Source organism: Rhipicephalus microplus, chromosome 8 (genome assembly GCF_043290135.1).
Source record: "Rhipicephalus microplus isolate Deutch F79 chromosome 8, USDA_Rmic, whole genome shotgun sequence".
Classification (NCBI taxonomy): domain Eukaryota; kingdom Metazoa; phylum Arthropoda; class Arachnida; order Ixodida; family Ixodidae; genus Rhipicephalus; species Rhipicephalus microplus.
Window position 1 is genome coordinate 125557753 of NC_134707.1, and position 21950 is coordinate 125579702.

Below are 21950 nucleotides of genomic sequence, written 5' to 3' on the forward strand. Positions count from 1 at the left end.
GTGAGAGTGGAGCACGACTGTCTCCGTGGCGCCATTGGCTAGCCCGTTTGGCTGTTAACCGAAAGGTTGGAGGTTCGAGCCACGCGGTGGTGGGGCGGCTCTTTCTTTACTTTGGGCTGATAGCTCTGAAGAAATGTTCTGACGGTGGTGAGAGTGGAGCACGACCGTCTCCATGGCACTATTGGCTAGCGCGATCGGCTGTTAACCAAAAGGTTGGAGGTTCGAGCCCTCCCGGGAATGGTGTGTTGCTTTTTTCTTTGCGCTGATAGCTTTGAAGATATGTTCTGATGGTGGTGAGAGTGAAGCACGATGTCTCTGTGGCGCAATTGGCTAGCGCGATCGGCTGTTAACCGAAAGGTTGGAGGTTCGAGTTCTTCCGGGAGTGGTGTGTTGCGTTTTTTCTTTGCGCTGATAGCTTTGAAGATATGTTCTGATGGTGGTGAGATTGGGGCACGACTGTATCCGTGGCGCTATTGGCTAGCGCGATCGGCTGTTAACCGAAAGGTTGGAGGTTAGAGCCCTCCCGGGAGTGGTGTGTTGCTTTTTTTGCACTGATAGCTTTGAAGATATGTTCTGATGGTGGTGAGAGTGGAGCACGATGTCTCCGTGGCGCAATTTACTAGCGCGATCGGCTGTTAACGGAAAGGTTGGAGGTTCGAGCCCTCCCGGGAGTGGTGTGTGGCTTTTTTTCTTTGCGCTGATAGCTTTGAAGATATGTTCTGATGGTGGTGAGAGTGCAGCACGACTGTCCCCATGGCGCAATTGGCTAGTACGATGGGCTGTTAACCGAAAGTTTGGAGGTTCGAGCCCACCCGGTGGTGGTGGGCGCTTTTTCTCCTTTGGGCTGATAGCTCTGAAGAAATGTTCTGATGGTGGTGATAGTGGAGGAGGACTGTCTCCGTGGCGCAATTGGCTAGCACGATCTGCAGTTGACCGAAAGGTTGGAGGTTCGAGCCCACCCGGTGGTGGTGCGGCGCTTCTTTTTCCTTGGGCTGATAGCTCTGAAGAAATGTTCTGATGGTGGTGAGACAGGAGCAGACTGTCTCCGTGGCACAATTTGCTAGCGCGATCGGCTGTCAACCGAAAGGTTGAAGGTTCGAGCCCTTTCGGGAGTTGTGTGTTGCTTTTTTTGTTGCGCTGATAGCTTTTAGGATATGTTCTGATGGTGGTGAGAGTGGAGCACGACCGTCTCCGTGGCGCAATTGGCTAGCGCGATCGGCTGCTAACCGAGAGGTTGGAGGTTCGAGCCCTCCCGGGAGTGGTGTGTTGCTTTTTTTCTTTGCGCTGTTAGCTTTGAAGATATGTTCTGATGGTGGTGAGAGTAGAGGACGACTTTCTCCGTGGCGCAATTGGCTAGCGCGATCGGCCGTTAACCGAAAGATTGGAGGTTCGAGCCCTCCCGGGAGTGGTGTGTTGCTTTTTTCTTTGCGCTGATAGCTTTGAAGATATGTTCTGATGGTGGTGAGATTGGGGCACGACTTTCTCCGTGGCGCTATTGGCTAGCGCGATCGGCTGTTAACCGAAAGGTTGGAGGTTAGAGCCCTCCCGGGAGTGGTGTGTTGCTTTTTTTTTGCGCTGATAGCTTTGAAGATATGTTCTGATGGTGGTGAGAGTGGAGCACGATGTCTCCGTGGCGCAATTTACTAGCGCGATCGGCTGTTAACGGAAAGGTTGGAGGTTCGAGCCCTCCCGGGAGTGGTGTGTGGCTTTTTTTCTTTGCGCTGATAGCTTTGAAGATATGTTCTGATGGTGGTGAGAGTGCAGCACGACTGTCTCCGTGGCGCAATTGGCTAGTGCGATGGGCTGTTAACCGAAAGTTTGGAGGTTCGAGCCCACCCGGTGGTGGTGGGCGCTTTTTTTCCTTTGGGCTGATAGCTCTGAAGAAATGTTCTGATGGTGGCGATAGTGGAGGAGGACTGTCTCCGTGGCGCAATTGGCTAGCACGATCTGCAGTTGACCGAAAGGTTGGAGGTTCGAGCCCACCGGGTGGTGGTGCGGCGCTTCTTTTTCCTTGGGCTGATAGCTCTGAAGAAATGTTCTGATGGTGGTGAGAGAGGAGCAGACTGTCTCCGTGGCACAATTTGCTAGCGCGATCGGCTGTCAACCGAAAGGTTGAAGGTTCGAGCCCTCCCGGGAGTTGTGTGTTGCTTTTTTCGTTGCGCTGATAGCTCTTAAGATATGTTCTGATGGTGGTGAGAGTGGAGCACGACTGTCTCCGTGGCGCAATTGGCTAGCACGTTCAGCTGTTAACCGAAAAATTGGAGGTTTGAGCCCTCCCGGGAGTGGTGTGTTGCTTTTTTCTTTGCGCTGATAGCTTTGAAGATATGTTCTGATGGTGGTGAGAGTGGAGCACGACCATCTCCGTGGCGCAATTGGCTAGCGCGATCGGCTGTTAACCGAAACGTTGGAGGTTCGAGCCCACCCGCTGGTGGTGCGCCACTTTTTTTTCTTTGCGCTGATAGCTCTGAAGAAATGTTCTGACGGTGGTGAGAGTGGAGCACGACTGTCTCTGTGGCGCAATTGGCTAGCACGTTCGGCCGTTAACCGAAAAATTGGAGTTTCGAGCCCTCCCGGGAGTGGTGTGTCGCTTGTTTCTTTGGGCTGATAGCTTTCAAGATATGTGCTGATGGTGGTGCGAGTGTAGCAGGACTGTCTCTGTGGCGCAATTGGCTAGCGCGATTCGCTGTTAACCGAAAGGTTGGAGGTTCGAGCCCTCCAGGGAATGTGTGTTGCTTTTTTGCGCTGATAGCTTTGAAGATATGTTCTGATGGTGGTGATAGTGGAGCACGCCTGTCTCCGTGGCGCAATTGGCTAGCGCGATCGGATGTTAACCAAAAGGTTGGAGGTTCGAGCCCACCCGCTGGTGGTACGGCGCATTTTTTTCTTTGCGCTGATTGCTCCGAAGAAATGTTCTGACGGTGGTGAGAGTGGAGCACGACTGTCTCCGTGGCGCAATTGGCTAGGACGTTCGGCCGTTAACCGAAAAATTGGAAATTCGAGCCTTCCCGCGAGTGGTGTGTCGCTTTTTCTTTGCGCAGATAGCTTTGAAGATATGTTCTGATGGTGGTGAGATTGGCGCACGACTGTCTCCGTGGCGCTATTGGCTAGCGCGATCGGCTGTTAACCGAAAGGTTGGAGGTTCGAGCCCTCCCGCGAGTGGTGTGTTGCTTTTTTTGCGCTGATAGCTTTGAAAATATGTTCTGATGGTGGTGAGAGTGGAGCACAATGTCTCCGTGGCGCAATTTGCTAGCGCGATCGGCTGTTAACCGAAAGGTTGGAGGTTCGAGCCCTCCCGGGAGTGGTGTGTTGCTTTTTTCTTTGCGCTGATAGCTTTGAAGATATGTTCTGATGGTGGTGAGAGTGGAGCACGACTGTCTCCGTGGCGCCATTGGCTAGCCCGTTTGGCTGTTAACCGAAAGGTTGGAGGTTCGAGCCACGCGGTGGTGGGGCGGCTCTTTCTTTACTTTGGGCTGATAGCTCTGAAGAAATGTTCTGACGGTGGTGAGAGTGGAGCACGACCGTCTCCATGGCACTATTGGCTAGCGCGATCGGCTGTTAACCAAAAGGTTGGAGGTTCGAGCCCTCCTGGGAGTGGTGTGTTGCTTTTTTCTTTGCGCTGATAGCTTTGAAGATATGTTCTGATGGTGGTGAGAGTGAAGCACGATGTCTCTGTGGCGCAATTGGCTAGCGCGATCGGCTGTTAACCGAAAGGTTGGAGGTTCGAGTCCTTCCGGGAGTGGTGTGTTGCGTTTTTTCTTTGCGCTGATAGCTTTGAAGATATGTTCTGATGGTGGTGAGATTGGGGCACGACTGTATCCGTGGCGCTATTGGCTAGCGCGATCGGCTGTTAACCGAAAGGTTGGAGGTTAGAGCCCTCCCGGGAGTGGTGTGTTGCTTTTTTTGCACTGATAGCTTTGAAGATATGTTCTGATGGTGGTGAGAGTGGAGCACGATGTCTCCGTGGCGCAATTTACTAGCGCGATCGGCTGTTAACGGAAAGGTTGGAGGTTCGAGCCCTCCCGGGAGTGGTGTGTGGCTTTTTTTCTTTGCGCTGATAGCTTTGAAGATATGTTCTGATGGTGGTGAGAGTGCAGCACGACTGTCCCCATGGCGCAATTGGCTAGTACGATGGGCTGTTAACCGAAAGTTTGGAGGTTCGAGCCCACCCGGTGGTGGTGGGCGCTTTTTCTCCTTTGGGCTGATAGCTCTGAAGAAATGTTCTGATGGTGGTGTTAGTGGAGGAGGACTGTCTCCGTGGCGCAATTGGCTAGCACGATCTGCAGTTGACCGAAAGGTTGGAGGTTCGAGCCCACCCGGTGGTGGTGCGGCGCTTCTTTTTCCTTGGGCTGATAGCTCTGAAGAAATGTTCTGATGGTGGTGAGACAGGAGCAGACTGTCTCCGTGGCACAATTTGCTAGCGCGATCGGCTGTCAACCGAAAGGTTGAAGGTTCGAGCCCTTTCGGGAGTTGTGTGTTGCTTTTTTTGTTGCGCTGATAGCTTTTAGGATATGTTCTGATGGTGGTGAGAGTGGAGCACGACTGTCTCCGTGGCGCAATTGGCTAGCACGTTCAGCTGTTAACCGAAAAATTGGAAGTTTGAGCCCTCCCGGGAGTGGTGTGTTGCTTTTTTCTTTACGCTGATAGCTTTGAAGATATGTTATGATGGTGGTGAGAGTGGAGCACGACCGTCTCCGTGGCGCAATTGGCTAGCGCGATCGGCTGCTAACCGAGAGGTTGGAGGTTCGAGCCCTCCCGAAAGTGGTGTGTTGCTTTTTTTCTTTGCGCTGTTAGCTTTGAAGATATGTTCTGATGTTGGTGAGAGTAGAGGACGACTTTCTCCGTGGCGCAATTGGCTAGCGCGATCGGCCGTTAACCGAAAGATTGGAGGTTCGAGCCCTCCCGGGAGTGGTGTGTTGCTTTTTTCTTTGCGCTGATAGCTTTGAAGATATGTTCTGATGGTGGTGAGATTGGGGCACGACTTTCTCCGTGGCGCTATTGGCTAGCGCGATCGGCTGTTAACCGAAAGGTTGGAGGTTAGAGCCCTCCCGGGAGTGGTGTGTTGCTTTTTTTTGCGCTGATAGCTTTGAAGATATGTTCTGATGGTGGTGAGAGTGGAGCACGATGTCTCCGTGGCGCAATTTACTAGCACGATCGGCTGTTAACGGAAAGGTTGGAGGTTCGAGCCCTCCCGGGAGTGGTGTGTGGCTTTTTTTCTTTGCGCTGATAGCTTTAAAGATATGTTCTGATGGTGGTGAGAGTGCAGCACGACTGTCTCCGCGGCGCAATTGGCTAGTGCGATGGGGTGTTAACCGAAAGTTTGGAGGTTCGAGCCCACCCGGTGGTGGTGCGGCGCTTTTTTTCCTTTGGGCTGATAGCTCTGAAGAAATGTTCTGATGGTGGTGATAGTGGAGGAGGACTGTCTCCGTGGCGCAATTGGCTAGCGCAATCTGCAGTTGACCGAAAGGTTGGAGGTTCGAGACCACCCGATGGTGGTGCGGCGCTTCTTTTTCCTTGGGCTGATAGCTCTGAAGAAATGTTCTGATGGTGGTAAGAGTGAAGGAGGAATGTCTCCGTGGGGCAACTGGCTAGCGCGATCTGCAGTTGACCGAAAACTTGGAGGTTCGAGCCCACCCGGTGGTGGAGCGGCGCTTCTTTTTCCTTGGGCTGATAGCTCTGAAGAAATGTTCTGATGGTGGTGAGAGAGGAGCAGACTGTCTCCGTGGCGCAATTTGCTAGCACGTTCAGCTGTTAACCGAAAAATTGGAGGTTTGAGCCCTCCTGGGAGTGGTGTGTTGCTTTTTTCTTTGCGCTGATAGCTTTGAAGAAATGTTCTGATGGTGGTAAGAGTGGAGGAGGAATGTCTCCGTGGCGCAACTGGCTAGCGCGATCTGCAGTTGACCGAAATGTTGAAGGTTCGAGCCCTCCCGCGAGTTGTGTGTTGCTTTTTTCGTTGCGCTGATAGCTTTTAAGATATGTTCTGATGGTGGTGAGAGTGGAGCACGACTGTCTGCGTGGCGCAATTGGCTAGCACATTCAGCTGTTGACCGAAAAATGGGAGGTTTGAGCCCTCCCGGGAGTGGTGTGTTGCTTTTTGCTTTGCGCTGATAGCTTTGAAGATATGTTCTGATGGTGGTGAGAGTGGAGCACGACCGTCTCCGTGGCGCAATTGGCTAGCGCGATCGGCTGTTAACCGAAAAGTTGGAGGTTCGAGCCCACCCGGTGGTGGTGCGGCGGTTTTTTTTCTTTGGGCTGATAGCTCTGAAGAAATGTTCTGACGGTGGTGAGTGTGGAGCATGACTGTCTCCGTGGCGCAATTGGCTAGCACGTTCGGCTGTTAACCGAAAAATCGGAGTTTCGAGCCCTCCCGAAAGTGGTTTGTCGCTTTTTTCTTTGCGCAAAGTGCTTTGAAGATATGTTCTGATGGTGGTGAGAGTGGAGCACGATGTCTCCGTGGCGCAATTGGCTAGCGCGATCGGCTGCTAACCGAAAGTTTGGAGGTTCGAGCCCTCCCGGGAGTGGTGTGTTGCTTTTTTTCTTTGCGCTGTTAGCTTTGAAGATATGTTCTGATGGTGGTGAGAGTGGAGCACGACTGTCTCCGAGGCGCAATTGGCTAGTAAGATCGGCTGTTAAGCGAAAGGTTGGATGTTCGAGCCCTCCCGGGAGTGGTGTGTTGCTTTTTTCTTTGCTCTGATAGCTTTGAAGATATGTTCTGATGGTGGTGAGAGTGGAGCACGACCATCTCCGTGGCGCAACTGGCTAGCGCGATCTGCTGTTAACCGAAAAGTTGCAGGTTCGAGCCCACCCGTTGGTGGTGCGGCGGTTTTTTTTCTTTGGGCTGATAGCTCTGAAGAAATGTTCTGACAGTGGTGAGTGTGGAGCACGACTGTCTCCGTGGCGCAATTGGCTAGTACGTTCGGCTGTTAACCGAAAAATTGGAGTTTCGAGCCCTCCCGAAAGTGGTTTGTCGCTTTTTTCTTTGCGCAGATAGCTTTGAAGATATGTTCAGATGGTGGTGAGAGTGCAGCACGATGTCTCCCTGGCGCAATTTGCTAGCTCGATCGGCTGTTAACTGAAAGGTTTGAGGTTCGAGCCCTCCCGGGAGTGGTGTGTTGCTTTTTTTTCTTTGGGCTGATAGCTTTGAAGATATGTTCTGATGGTGGTGAGAGTGGAGGAGGACTGTCTCCGTGGCGCAATTGGCTAGCGCGATCTGCTGTTGACCGAAAGGTTGGAGGTTCGAGCACACCTGGTGGTGGTGCGGCGCTTCTTTTTCTTTGGGCTGATAGCTCGGAAGAAATGTTCTGACGGTGGTGAGAGTGGAGCACGACTGTCTCCGTGGCGCAATTGGCTAGCGCGATCGGCTGCTAACCGAGAGGTTGGAGGTTCGAGCCCTCCCGGGAGTGGTGTGTTGCTTTTTTTCTTTGCGCTGTTAGCTTTGAAGATATGTTCTGATGGTGGTGAGAGTAGAGGACGACTGTCTCCGTGGCGCAATTGGCTAGCGCGATCGGCCGTTAACCGAAAGATTGGAGATTCGATCCCTCCCGGGAGTGGTGTGTTGCTTTTTTCTTTGCGCTGATAGCTTTGAAGATATGTTCTGATGGTGGTGAGAGTGGAGCACGACTGTCTCCGTGGCGCAATTGGCTAGCGCGATCGGCTGTTAACCAAAAAATTGGAGGTTCGAGCCACGCGGTGGTGGTGTGTTGCTTTTTTTCTTTGCGCTGATAGCTTTGAAGATATGTTCTGATGGTGGTGAGATTAGGGCACGACTGTCTCCGTGGCGCTATTCGCTAGCGCGATCGGCTGTTAACCGAAAGGTTGGAGGTTAGAGCCCTCCCGGGAGTGGTGTGTTGCTTTTTTCTGCGCTGATAGCTTTGAAGATATGTTCTGATGGTGGTGAGAGTGGAGCACGATGTCTCCGTGGTGCAATTTACTAGCGCGATCGGCTGTTAACGGAAAGGTTGGAGGTTCGAGCCCTCCCGAAAGTGGTTTGTCGCTTTTTTCTTTGCGCAGATAGCTTTGAAGATATGTTCTGATGGTGGTGAGAGTGGAGCACGATGTCTCCGTGGCGCAATTGGCTAGCGCGATCGGCTGCTAACCGAAAGTTTGGAGGTTCGAGCCCTCCCGGGAGTGGTGTGTTGCTTTTTTTCTTTGCGCTGTTAGCTTTGAAGATATGTTCCTATGGTGGTGAGAGTGGAGCACGACTGTCTCCGAGACGCAATTGGCTAGTAAGATCGGCTGTTAAGCGAAAGGTTGGAGGTTCGAGCCCTCCCGGGAGTGGTGTGTTGCTTTTTTCTTTGCGCTGATAGCTTTGAAGATATGTTCTGATGGTGGTGAGAGTGGAGCACGACCGTCTCCGTGGCGCAATCGGCTAGCGCGATCGGCTGTTAACCGAAAAGTAGAAGCTTCGAGCCCACCCGTTGGTGGAGCGGCGGTTTTTTTTCTTTGGGCTGATAGCTCTGAAGAAATGTTCTGACGGTGGTGAGAGTGGAGCACGAATGTCTCCGTGGCGCAATAGGCTAGCGCGATCGGCTGCTAACCGAGAGGTTGGAGGTTCGAGCCCTCCCGGGAGTGGTGTGTTGCTTTTTTTCTTTGCGCTGTTAGCTTTGAAGATATGTTCTGATGGTGGTGAGAGTAGAGGACGACTGTCTCCGTGGCGCAATTGGCTAGTAAGATCGGCTGTTAAGCGAAAGGTTGAAGGTTCGAGCCCTCCCGGGAGTTGTGTGTTGCTTTTTTCGTTGCGCTGATAGCTTTTAAGATATGTTCTGATGGTGGTGAGAGTGGAGCACGACTGTCTGCGTGGCGCAATTGGCTAGCACGTTACGCTGTTAACCGAAAAGTGGGAGGTTTGAGCCCTCCCGGGAGTGGTGTGTTGCTTTTTGCTTTGCGCTGATAGCTTTGAAGATATGTTCTGATGGTGGTGAGAGTGGAGCACGACCGTCTCCGTGGCGCAATTGGCTAGCGCGATCAGCTGTTAACCGAAAAGTTGGAGGTTCGAGCCCACCCGTTGGTGGTCCGGCGGTTTTTTTTCTTTGGGCTGATAGCTCTGAAGAAATGTTCTGACAGTGGTGAGTGTGGAGCACGACTGTCTCCGTGGCGCAATTGGATAGCACGTTCGGCTGTTAACCGAAAAATTGGAGTTTCGAGACCTCCCGAAAGTGGTTTGTCGCTTTTTTCTTTGCGCAGATAGCTTTGAAGATATGTTCTGATGGTGGTGAGAGTGGGGCACGACTGTCTCCGTGGCGCTATTGGCTAGCGCGATCGGCTGTTAACCGAAAGGTTGGAGGTTAGAGCCCACCCGTTGGTGGTCCGGCGGTTTTTTTTTTCTTTGGGCTGATAGCTCTGAAGAAATGTTCTGACAGTGGTGAGTGTGGAGCACGACTGTCTCCGTGGCGCAATTGGATAGCACGTTCGGCTGTTAACCGAAAAATTGGAGTTTCGAGACCTCCCGAAAGTGGTTTGTCGCTTTTTTCTTTGCGCAGATAGCTTTGAAGATATGTTCTGATGGTGGTGAGAGTGGAGCACGATGTCTCCCTGGCGCAATTGGCTAGCGCGATCGGCTGTTAACCGAAAAATTGGAGGTTCGAGCCACGCGGTGGTGGTGTGTTGCTTTTTTTCTTTGCGCTGATAGCTTTGAATATATGTTCTGATGGTGGTGAGATTGGGGCACGACTGTCTCCGTGGCGCTATTGGCTAGCGCGATCGGCTGTTAACCGAAAGGTTGGAGGTTAGAGCCCTCCCGGGAGTGGTGTGTTGCTTTTTTTTGCGCTGATAGCTTTGAAGATATGTTCTGATGGTGGTGAAAGTGGAGCACGATGTCTCCGTGGCGCAATTTACTAGCGTGATCGGCTGTTAACGGAAAGGTTGGAGGTTCGAGCCCTCCCGGGAGTGGTGTGTGGCTTTTTTTCTTTGCGCTGATAGCTTTGAAGATATGTTCTGATGGTGGTGAGAGTGCAGCACGACTGTCTCCGCGGCACCATTGGCTAGTGCGATGGGGTGTTAACCGAAAGTTTGGAGGTTCGAGCCCACCCGGTGCTGGTGCGGCGCTTTTTTTCCTTAGGGCTAATAGCTCTGAAGAAATGTTCTGATGGTGGTGATAGTGGAGGAGGACTGTCTCCGTGGCGCAATTGGCTAGCGCGATCTGCAGTTGACCGAAAGGTTGGAGGTTCGAGACCACCCGATGGTGGTGCGGCGCTTCTTTTTCCGTGGGCTGATAGCTCTGAAGAAATGTTCTGATGGTGGTAAGAGTGGAGGAGGAATGTCTCCGTGGCGCAACTGGCTAGCGCGATCTGCAGTTGACCGAAAGGTTGGAGGTTCGAGCCCACCCGGTGGTGGTGCGGCGCTTCTTTTTCCTTGGGCTGATAGCTCTGAAGAAATGTTCTGATGGTGGTGAGAGAGGAGCAGACTGTCTCCGTGGCGCAATTTGCTAGCACGTTCAGCTGTTAACCGAAAAATTGGAGGTTTGAGCCCTCCCGGGAGTGGTGTGTTGCTTTTTTCTTTGCGCAGATAGCTTTGAAGAAATGTTCTGATGGTGGTAAGAGTGGAGGAGGAATGTCTCCGTGGCGCAACTGGCTAGCGCGATCTGCAGTTGACCGAAAGGTTGAAGGTTCGAGCCCTCCCGGGAGTTGTGTGTTGCTTTTTTCGTTGCGCTGAAAGCTTTTAAGATATGTTCTGATGGTGGTGAGAGTGGAGCACGACTGTCTGCGTGGCGCAATTGGCTAGCACGTTCAGCTGTTAACCGAAAAGTGGGAGGTTTGAGCCCTCCCGGGAGTGGTGTGTTGCTTTTTGCTTTGCGCTGATAGCTTTGAGGATATGTTCTGATGGTGGTGAGAGTAGAGGACGACTGTCTCCGTGGCGCAATTGGCTAGCGCGATCGGCCGTTAACCGAAAGATTGGAGGTTCGAGCCCTCCCGGGAGTGGTGTGTTGCTTTTTTCTTTGCGCTGATAGCTTTGACGATATGTTCTGATGGTGGTGAGAGTGGAGCACGACTGTCTCCGTGGCGCAATTGGCTAGCGCGATCGGCTGTTAACCGAAAAATTGGAGGTTCGAGCCACGCGGTGATGGTGTGTTGCTTTTTTTCTTTGCGCTGATAGCTTTGAAGATATGTTCTGATGGTGGTGAGATTGGGGCACGACTGTCTCCGTGGCGCTATTGGCTAGCGCGATCGGCTGTTAACCGAAAGGTTGGAGGTTAGAGCCCTCCCGGGAGTGGTGTGTTGCTTTTTTTCTTTGCGCTTTTAGCTTTGAAGATATGTTCTGATGGTAGTGAGAGTGGAGCACGACTGTCTCCGTGGCGCAATTGGCTAGTAAGATCGGCTGTTAAGCGAAAGGTTGAAGGTTCGAGCCCTCCCGGGAGTTGTGTGTTGCTTTTTTCGTTGCGCTGATAGCTTTTAAGATATGTTCTGATGGTGGTGAGAGTGGAGCACGACTGTCTGCGTGGCGCAATTGGCTAGCACGTTACGCTGTTAACCGAAAAGTGGGAGGTTTGAGCCCTCCCGGGAGTGGTGTGTTGCTTTTTGCTTTGCGCTGATAGCTTTGAAGATATGTTCTGATGGTGGTGAGAGTGGAGCACGACCGTCTCCGTGGCGCAATTGGCTAGCGCGATCAGCTGTTAACCGAAAAGTTGGAGGTTCGAGCCCACCCGTTGGTGGTCCGGCGGTTTTTTTTCTTTGGGCTGATAGCTCTGAAGAAATGTTCTGACAGTGGTGAGTGTGGAGCACGACTGTCTCCGTGGCGCAATTGGATAGCACGTTCGGCTGTTAACCGAAAAATTGGAGTTTCGAGACCTCCCGAAAGTGGTTTGTCGCTTTTTTCTTTGCGCAGATAGCTTTGAAGATATGTTCTGATGGTGGTGAGAGTGGGGCACGACTGTCTCCGTGGCGCTATTGGCTAGCGCGATCGGCTGTTAACCGAAAGGTTGGAGGTTAGAGCCCACCCGTTGGTGGTCCGGCGGTTTTTTTTTCTTTGGGCTGATAGCTCTGAAGAAATGTTCTGACAGTGGTGAGTGTGGAGCACGACTGTCTCCGTGGCGCAATTGGATAGCACGTTCGGCTGTTAACCGAAAAATTGGAGTTTCGAGACCTCCCGAAAGTGGTTTGTCGCTTTTTTCTTTGCGCAGATAGCTTTGAAGATATGTTCTGATGGTGGTGAGAGTGGAGCACGATGTCTCCCTGGCGCAATTGGCTAGCGCGATCGGCTGTTAACCGAAAAATTGGAGGTTCGAGCCACGCGGTGGTGGTGTGTTGCTTTTTTTCTTTGCGCTGATAGCTTTGAAGATATGTTCTGATGGTGGTGAGATTGGGGCACGACTGTCTCCGTGGCGCTATTGGCTAGCGCGATCGGCTGTTAACCGAAAGGTTGGAGGTTAGAGCCCTCCCGGGATTGGTGTGTTGCTTTTTTTTGCGCTGATAGCTTTGAAGATATGTTCTGATGGTGGTGAAAGTGGAGCACGATGTCTCCGTGGCGCAATTTACTAGCGCGATCGGCTGTTAACGGAAAGGTTGGAGATTCGAGCCCTCCCGGGAGTGGTGTGTGGCTTTTTTTCTTTGCGCTGATAGCTTTGAAGATATGTTCTGATGGTGGTGAGAGTGCAGCACGACTGTCTCCGCGGCACCATTGGCTAGTGCGATGGGGTGTTAACCGAAAGTTTGGAGGTTCGAGCCCACCCGGTGCTGGTGCGGCGCTTTTTTTCCTTAGGGCTAATAGCTCTGAAGAAATGTTCTGATGGTGGTGATAGTGGAGGAGGACTGTCTCCGTGGCGCAATTGGCTAGCGCGATCTGCAGTTGACCGAAAGGTTGGAGGTTCGAGACCACCCGATGGTGGTGCGGCGCTTCTTTTTCCGTGGGCTGATAGCTCTGAAGAAATGTTCTGATGGTGGTAAGAGTGGAGGAGGAATGTCTCCGTGGCGCAACTGGCTAGCGCGATCTGCAGTTGACCGAAAGGTTGGAGGTTCGAGCCCACCCGGTGGTGGTGCGGCGCTTCTTTTTCCTTGGGCTGATAGCTCTGAAGAAATGTTCTGATGGTGGTGAGAGAGGAGCAGACTGTCTCCGTGGCGCAATTTGCTAGCACGTTCAGCTGTTAACCGAAAAATTGGAGGTTTGAGCCCTCCCGGGAGTGGTGTGTTGCTTTTTTCTTTGCGCTGATAGCTTTGAAGAAATGTTCTGATGGTGGTAAGAGTGGAGGAGGAATGTCTCCGTGGCGCAACTGGCTAGCGCGATCTGCAGTTGACCGAAAGGTTGAAGGTTCGAGCCCTCCCGGGAGTTGTGTGTTGCTTTTTTCGTTGCGCTGATAGCTTTTAAGATATGTTCTGATGGTGGTGAGAGTGGAGCACGACTGTCTGCGTGGCGCAATTGGCTAGCACGTTCAGCTGTTAACCGAAAAATGGGAGGTTTGAGCCCTCCCGGGAGTGGTGTGTTGCTTTTTGCTTTGCGCTGATAGCTTTGAAGATATGTTCTGACGGTGGTGAGAGTAGAGCACGACCGTCTCCGCGGCGCAATTGGCTAGCGCGATCGGCCGTTAACCGAAAAGTTGGAGGTTCGAGCCCACCCGGTGGTGGTTCGGCGGTTTTTTTTCTTTGGGCTGATAGCTCTGAAGAAATGTTCTGGCGGTGGTGAGTGTGGAGCATGACTGTCTCCGTGGCGCAATTGGCTAGCACGTTCGGCTGTTAACCAAAAAATCGGAATTTTGAGCCCTCCCGAAAGTGGTTTGTCGCTTTTTTCTTTGCGCAGATAGCTTTGAAGATATGTTCTGATGGTGGTGAGAGTGGAGCACGATGTCTCCGTGGCGCAATTGGCTAGCGCGATCGGCTGCTAACCGAAAGTTTGGAGGTTCGAGCCCTCCCGGGAGTGGTGTGTTGCTTTTTTTCTTTGCGCTGTTAGCTTTGAAGATATGTTCTGATGGTGGTGAGAGTAGAGGACGACTGTCTCCGTGGCGCAATTGGCTAGCGCGATCGGCAGTTAACCGAAAGATTGGAGGTTCGAGCCCTCCCGGGAGTGGTGTGTTGCTTTTTTCTTTGCGCTGATAGCTTTGACTATATGTTCTGATGGCGGTGAGAGTGGAGCACGACTGTCTCCGTGGCGCAAATGGCTAGCGCGATCGGCTGTTAACCGAAAAATTGGAGGTTCGAGCCACGCGGTGGTGGTGTATTGCTTTTTTTCTTTGCGCTGATAGCTTTGAAGATATGTTCTGATGGTGGTGAGATTGGGGCACGACTGTCTCCGTGGCGCTATTGGCTAGTGCGATCGGCTGTTAACCGAAAGGTTGGAGGTTAGAGCCCTCCCGGGAGTGGTGTGTTGCTTTTTTTTGCGCTGATAGCTTTGAAGATATGTTCTGATGGTGGTGAGAGTGGAGCACGATGTCTCCGTGGTGCAATTTACTAGCGCGATCGGCTGTTAACGGAAAGGTTGGAGGTTCGAGCCCTCCCGGGAGTGGTGTGTGGCTTTTTTTCTTTGCGCTGATAGCTTTGAAGATATGTTCTGATGGTGGTGAGAGTGCAGCACGACTGTCTCCGCGGCACCATTGGCTAGTGCGATGGGGTGTTAACCGAAAGATTGGAGGTTCGAGCCCTCCCGGGAGTGGTGTGTAGCTTTTTTCTTTGCGCTGATAGCTTTGAAGATATGTTCTGATGGTGGTGAGAGTGGAGCAGGACTGTCTCCGTGGCGCAATTGGCTAGCGCGATCGGCTGCTAACCGAGAGGTTGGAGGTTCGAGCGCTCCCGGGAGTAGTGTGTTGCTTTTTTCTTTGCGCTGATAGCTTTGAAGATATGTTCCGGTGGTTGGTGAGAGTGGAGGAGGACTGTCTCCGTGGCGCAATTGGCTAGCGCGATCTGCTGTTGACCGAAAGGTTGGAGGTTCGAGCACACCTGGTGGTGGTGCGGCGCTACTTTTTCTTTGGGCTGATAGCTCTGAAGAAATGTTCTGACGGTGGTGAGAGTGGAGCACGACTGCCTCCGTGGCGCAATTGCCTAGCGCGATCGACTGCTAACCGAGAGGTTGGAGGTTCGAGCCCTCCCGGGAGTGGTGTGTTGCTTTTTTTCTTGGCGCTGTTAGCTTTGAAGATATGTTCTGATGGTGGTGAGAGTAGAGGACGACTGTCTCCGTGGCGCAATTGGCTAGCGCGATCGGCTGTTAACCGAAAGATTGGAGGTTCGAGCCCTCCCGGGAGTGGTGTGTAGCTTTTTTCTTTGCGCTGATAGCTTTGAAGATATGTTCTGATGGTGGTGAGAGTGGAGCACGACTGTCTCCGTGGCGCAATTGGCTAGCGCGATCGGCTGTTAACCGAAAAATTGGAGGTTCGAGCCACGCGGTGGTGGTGCGGCGCTTTCTTTTCTTTGGGCTGATAGCTCTGAAGAAATGTTCTGACGGTGGTGAGAGTGGAGCAGGACTGTCTCCATGGCGCAATTGGCTAGCGCGTTCGGCCGTTTACCGAAAGGTTGGAGGTTCGAGACCACCCGGTGGTTGTGCTGGCTTTTTTCTTTATGGGCTGATAGCTCAAAAGAAATGTTCTGATGGTGGTGAGAGTGGAGCCCGATGTCTCCCTGGCGCAATTTGCTAGCGCGATCGGCTGTTAACCGAAAGGTTGGAGGTTCGAGCCCTCCCGGGAGTGGTGTGTTGCTTTTTTTCTTTGGGCTGATAGCTTTGAAGATATGTTCTGATGGTGGTGAGAGTGGAGGAGGACTGTCTCCGTGGCGCAATTCGCTAGCGCGATCTGCTGTTGACCGAAAGGTTGGAGGTTCGAGCACACCTGGTGGTGGTGCGGCGCTACTTTTTCTTTGGGCTGATAGCTCTGAAGAAATGTTCTGACGGTGGTGAGAGTGGAGCACGACTGCCTCCGTGGCGCAATTGCCTAGCGCGATCGACTGCTAACCGAGAGGTTGGAGGTTCGAGCCCTCCCGGGAGTGGTGTGTTGCTTTTTTTCTTGGCGCTGTTAGCTTTGAAGATATGTTCTGATGGTGGTGAGAGTAGAGGAGGACTGTCTCCGTGGCGCAATTGGCTAGCGCGATCTGCTGTTGACCGAAAGGTTGGAGGTTCGAGCACACCTGGTGGTGGTGCGGCGCTACTTTTTCTTTGGGCTGATAGCTCTGAAGAAATGTTCTGACGGTGGTGAGAGTGGAGCACGACTGCCTCCGTGGCGCAATTGCCTAGCGCGATCGACTGCTAACCGAGAGGTTGGAGGTTCGAGCCCTCCCGGGAGTGGTGTGTTGCTTTTTTTCTTGGCGCTGTTAGCTTTGAAGATATGTTCTGATGGTGGTGAGAGTGGAGCACGACTGTCTCCGTGGCGCAATTGGCTAGCGCGATCTGCTGTTGACCGAAAGGTTGGAGGTTCGAGCACACCTGGTGGTGGTGCGGCGCTTCTTTTTCTTTGGGCTGATAGCTCGGAAGAAATGTTCTGACGGTGGTGAGAGTGGAGCACGACTGTCTCCGTGGCGCAATTGGCTAGCGCGATCGGCTGCTAACCGAGAGGTTGGAGGTTCGAGCCCTCCCGGGAGTAGTGTGTTGCTTTTTTCTTTGCGCTGATAGCTTTGAAGATATGTTCTGATGGTGGTGAGAGTGGAGCACGACTGTCTCCGTGGCGCAATTGGCTAGCGCGATCGGCTGTTAACCGAAAAATTGGAGGTTCGAGCCACGCGGTGGTGGTGTGTTGCTTTTTTTCTTTGCGCTGATAGCTTTGAAGATATGTTCTGATGGTGGTGAGATTAGGGCACGACTGTCTCCGTGGCGCTATTCGCTAGCGCGATCGGCTGTTAACCGAAAGGTTGGAGGTTAGAGCCCTCCCGGGAGTGGTGTGTTGCTTTTTTTTGCGCTGATAGCTTTGAAGATATGTTCTGATGGTGGTGAGAGTGGAGCACGACTGTCTCCGTGGCGCTATTCGCTAGCGCGATCGGCTGTTAACCGAAAGGTTGGAGGTTAGAGCCCTCCCGGGAGTGGTGTGTTGCTTTTTTTTGCGCTGATAGCTTTGAAGATATGTTCTGATGGTGGTGAGAGTGGAGCACGATGTCTCCGTGGCGCAATTTACTAGCGCGATCGGCTGTTAACGGAAAGGTTGGAGGTTCGAGCCCTCCCGGGAGTGGTGTGTGGCTTTTTTTCGTTGCGCTGATAGCTTTGAAGTTATGTTCTGATGGTGGTGATAGTGGAGGAGGACTGTCTCCGTGGCGCAATTGGCTAGCTCGATCTGCATTTGACCAAAAGGTTGGAGGTTCGAGACCACCCGATGGTGGTGCGGCGCTTCTTTTTCCTTCGGCTGATAGCTCTGAAGAAATGTTCTGATGGTGGTAATAGTGGAGGAGGAATGTCTCCGTGGCGCAACTGGCTAGCGCGATCAGCAGTTGACCAAAAGGTTGGAGGTTCGAGCCCACCCGGTGATGGTGCGGCGCTTCTTTTTCCTTGGGCTGATAGCTCTGAAGAAATATTCTGATGGTGGTGAGAGAGGAGCAGACTGTCTCCGTGGCGCAATTTGCTAGCACGTTCAGCTGTTAACCGAAAAATTGGAGGTTTGAGCCCTCCCGGGAGTGGTGTGTTGCTTTTTTCTTTGCGCTGATAGCTTTGAAGAAATGTTCTGATGGTGGTAAGAGTGGAGGAGGAATGTCTCCGTGGCGCAACTGGCTAGCGCGATCTGCAGTTGACCGAAAGGTTGAAGGTTCGAGCCCTCCCGGGAGTTGTGTGTTGCTTTTTTCGTTGCGCTGATAGCTTTTAAGATATGTTCTGATGGTGGTGAGAGTGGAGCACGACTGTCTGCGTGGCGCAATTGGCTAGCACGTTCAGCTGTTAACCGAAAAATGGGAGGTTTGAGCCCTCCCGGGAGTGGTGTGTTGCTTTTTGCTTTGCGCTGATAGCGTTGAAGATATGTTCTGACGGTGGTGAGAGTAGAGCACGACCGTCTCCGCGGCGCAATTGGCTAGCGCGATCGGCTGTTAACCGAAAAGTTGGAGGTTCGAGCCCACCCGGTGGTGGTGCGGCGGTTTTTTTTCTTTGGGCTGATAGCTCTGAAGAAATGTTCTGGCGGTGGTGAGTGTGGAGCATGACTGTCTCCGTGGCGCAATTGGCTAGCACGTTCGGCTGTTAACCAAAAAATCGGAATTTTGAGCCCTCCCGAAAGTGGTTTGTCGCTTTTTTCTTTGCGCAGATAGCTTTGAAGATATGTTCTGATGGTGGTGAGAGTGGAGCACGATGTCTCCGTGGCGCAATTGGCTAGCGCGATCGGCTGCTAACCGAAAGTTTGGAGGTTCGAGCCCTCCCGGGAGTGGTGTGTTGCTTTTTTTCTTTGCGCTGTTAGCTTTGAAGATATGTTCTGATGGTGGTGAGAGTGGAGGAGGACTGTCTCCGTGGCGCAATTGGCTAGCGCGATCTGCTGTTGACCGAAAGGTTGGAGGTTCGAGCACACCTGGTGGTGGTGCGGCGCTTCTTTTTCTTTGGGCTGATAGCTCTGAAGAAATGTTCTGACGGTGGTGAGAGTGGAGCACGAATGTCTCCGTGGCGCAATAGGCTAGCGCGATCGGCTGCTAACCGAGAGGTTGGAGGTTCGAGCCCTCCCGGGAGTGGTGTGTTGCTTTTTTTCTTTGCGCTGTTAGCTTTGAAGATATGTTCTGATGGTGGTGAGAGTAGAGGACGACTGTCTCCGTGGCGCAATTGGCTAGCGCGATCGGCCGTTAACCGAAAGATTGGAGGTTCGAGCCCTCCCGGGAGTGGTGTGTTGCTTTTTTCTTTGCGCTGATAGCTTTGACGATATGTTCTGATGGTGGTGAGAGTGGAGCACGACTGTCTCCGTGGCGCAATTGGCTAGCGCGATCGGCTGTTAACCGAAAAATTGGAGGTTCGAGCCACGCGGTGGTGGTGTGTTGCTTTTTTTCTTTGCGCTGATAGCTTTGAAGATATGTTCTGATGGTGGTGAGATTGGGGCACGACTGTCTCCGTGGCGCTATTGGCTAGCGCGATCGGCTGTTAACCGAAAGGTTGGAGGTTAGAGCCCTCCCGGGAGTGGTGTGTTGCTTTTTTTCTTTGCGCTTTTAGCTTTGAAGATATGTTCATTGGTAGTGAGAGTGGAGCACGACTGTCTCCGTGGCGCAATTGGCTAGTAAGATCGGCTGTTAAGCGAAAGGTTGAAGGTTCGAGCCCTCCCGGGAGTTGTGTGTTGCTTTTTTCGTTGCGCTGATAGCTTTTAAGATATGTTCTGATGGTGGTGAGAGTGGAGCACGACTGTCTGCGTGGCGCAATTGGCTAGCACGTTCAGCTGTTAACCGAAAAGTGGGAGGTTTGAGCCCTCCCGGGAGTGGTGTGTTGCTTTTTGCTTTGCGCTGATAGCTTTGAAGATATGTTCTGATGGTGGTGAGAGTGGAGCATGACCGTCTCCGTGGCGCAATTGGCTAGCGCGATCAGCTGTTAACCGAAAAGTTGGAGGTTCGAGCCCACCCGTTGGTGGTCCGGCGGTTTTTTTTCTTTGGGCTGATAGCTCTGAAGAAAGGTTCTGACAGTGGTGAGTGTGGAGCACGACTGTCTCCGTGGCGCAATTGGATAGCACGTTCGGCTGTTAACCGAAAAATTGGAGTTTCGAGACCTCCCGAAAGTGGTTTGTCGCTTTTTTCTTTGCGCAGATAGCTTTGAAGATATGTTCTGATGGTGGTGAGAGTGGGGCACGACTGTCTCCGTGGCGCTATTGGCTAGCGCGATCGGCTGTTAACCGAAAGGTTGGAGGTTAGAGCCCTCCCGGGAGTGGTGTGTTGCTTTTTTTTGCGCTGATAGCTTTGAAGATATGTTCTGATGGTGGTGAAAGTGGAGCACGATGTCTCCGTGGCGCAATTTACTAGCGCAATCGGCTGTTAACGGAAAGGTTGGAGGTTCGAGCCCTCCCAGGAGTGGTGTGTGGCTTTTTTTCTTTGCGCTGATAGCTTTGAAGATATGTTCTGATGGTGGTGAGAGTGCAGCACGACTGTCTCCGCGGCACCATTGGCTAGTGCGATGGGGTGTTAACCGAAAGTTTGGAGGTTCGAACCCACCCGGTGCTGGTGCGGTGCTTTTTTTCCTTAGGACTGATAGCTCTGAAGAAATGTTCTGATGGTGGTGATAGTGGAGGAGGACTGTCTCCGTGGCGCAATTGGCTAGCGCGATCTGCAGTTGACCGAAGGGTTGGAGGTTCGAGACCACCCGTTGGTGGTGCGGCGCTTCTTTTTCCTTGGGCTGATAGCTCTGAAGAAATGTTCTGATGGTGGTAAGAGTGGAGGAGGAATGTCTCCGTGGCGCAACTGGCTAGCGTGATCTGCAGTTGACCGAAAGTTTGGAGGTTCGAGCCCACCCGGTGGTGGTGCGGCGCTTCTTTTTCCTTGGGCTGATAGCTCTGAAGAAATGTTCTGATGGTGGTGAGAGAGGAGCAGACTGTCTCCGTGGCGCAATTTGCTAGCACGTTCAGCTGTTAACCGAAAAATTGGAGGTTTGAGCCCTCCCGGGAGTGGTGTGTTGCTTTTTTCTTTGCGCAGATAGCTTTGAAGAAATGTTCTGATGGTGGTAAGAGTGGAGGAGGAATGTCTCCGTGGCGCAACTGGCTAGCGCGATCTGCAGTTGACCGAAAGGCTGAAGGTTCGAGCCCTCCCGGGAGTTGTGTGTTGCTTTTTTCGTTGCGCTGATAGCTTTTAAGATATGTTCTGATGGTGGTGAGAGTGGAGCACGACTGTCTGCGTGGCGAAATTGGCTAGCACGTTCAGCTGTTAACCGAAAAGTGGGAGGTTTGAGCCCTCCCGGGAGTGGTGTGTTGCTTTTTGCTTTGCGCTGATAGCTTTGAAGATATGTTCTGATGGTGGTGAGAGTGGAGCACGACCGTCTCCGTGGCGCAATTGGCTAGCGCGATCAGCTGTTAACCGAAAAGTTGGAGGTTCGAGCCCACCCGGTGGTGGTGCGGCGGTTTTTTTTTCTTTGGGCTGATAGCTCTGAAGAAATGTTCTGACGGTGGTGAGTGTGGAGCATGACTGTCTCCGTGGCGCAATTGGCTAGCACGTTCGGCTGTTAACCGAAAAATCGGAGTTTCGAGCCCTCCCGAAAGTGGTTTTTCGCTATTTTCTTTGCGCAGATAGCTTTGAAGATATGTTCTGATGGTGGTGAGAGTGGAGCACGATGTCTCCATGGCGCAATTGGCTAGCGCGATCGGCTGCTAACCGAAAGTTAGGAGGTTCGAGCCCTCCCGGGAGTGGTGTGTTGCTTTTTTTCTTTGCGCTTTTAGCTTTGAAGATATGTTCTGATGGTAGTGAGAGTGGAGCACGACTGTCTCCATGGCGCAATTGGCTAGTAAGATCGGCTGTTAAGCGAAAGGTTGGAGGTTCGAGCCCTCCCGGGAGTGGTGTGCTGCTTTTTTCTTTGCGCTGATAGCTTTGAAGATATGTTCTGATGGTGGTGAGAGTGGAGCACGACCGTCTCCGTGGCGCAATTGGCTAGCGCGATCGGCTGTTAACCGAAAAGTTGGAGGTTCGAGCCCACCCGTTGGTGGTCCGGCGGTTTTTTTTCTTTGGGCTGTTAGCTCTGAAGAAATGTTCTGACAGTGGTGAGTGTGGAGCACGACTGTCTCCGTGGCGCAATTGGATAGCACGTTCGGCTGTTAACCGAAAAATTGGAGTTTCGAGACCTCCCGAAAGTGGTTTGTCGCTTTTTTCTTTGCGCAGATAGCTTTGAAGATATGTTCTGATGGTGGTGAGAGTGGAGCACGATGTCTCCCTGGCGCAATTGGCTAGCGCGATCGGCTGTTAACCGAAAAATTGGAGGTTCGAGCCACGCGGTGGTGGTGTGTTGCTTTTTTTCTTTGCGCTGATAGCTTTGAAGATATGTTCTGATGGTGGTGAGATTGGGGCACGACTGTCTCCGTGGCGCTATTGGCTAGCGCGATCGGCTGTTAACCGAAAGGTTGGAGGTTAGAGCCCTCCCGGGAGTGGTGTGTTGCTTTTTTTTGCGCTGATAGCTTTGAAGATATGTTCTGATGGTTG

At 52.4% G+C, this 21950-nt stretch overlaps 3 non-coding genes across 3 annotated transcripts; all 3 read left to right on the top strand.

Moving 5' to 3' along the window:
* The first annotated feature begins 1187 nt into the window (after positions 1-1187).
* On the top strand, positions 1188-1261 carry TRNAS-GCU (transfer RNA serine (anticodon GCU)). The gene has a single exon. It is a non-coding gene; the product is annotated as a tRNA-Ser (tRNA).
* Positions 1262-7323: 6062 nt separating this feature from the next.
* On the top strand, positions 7324-7400 carry TRNAS-GCU (transfer RNA serine (anticodon GCU)). Its single transcript has one exon. It is a non-coding gene; the product is annotated as a tRNA-Ser (tRNA).
* Positions 7401-16406: 9006 nt separating this feature from the next.
* Positions 16407-16483, top strand: TRNAS-GCU (transfer RNA serine (anticodon GCU)). The gene has a single exon. It is a non-coding gene; the product is annotated as a tRNA-Ser (tRNA).
* Positions 16484-21950: the final 5467 nt, after the last annotated feature.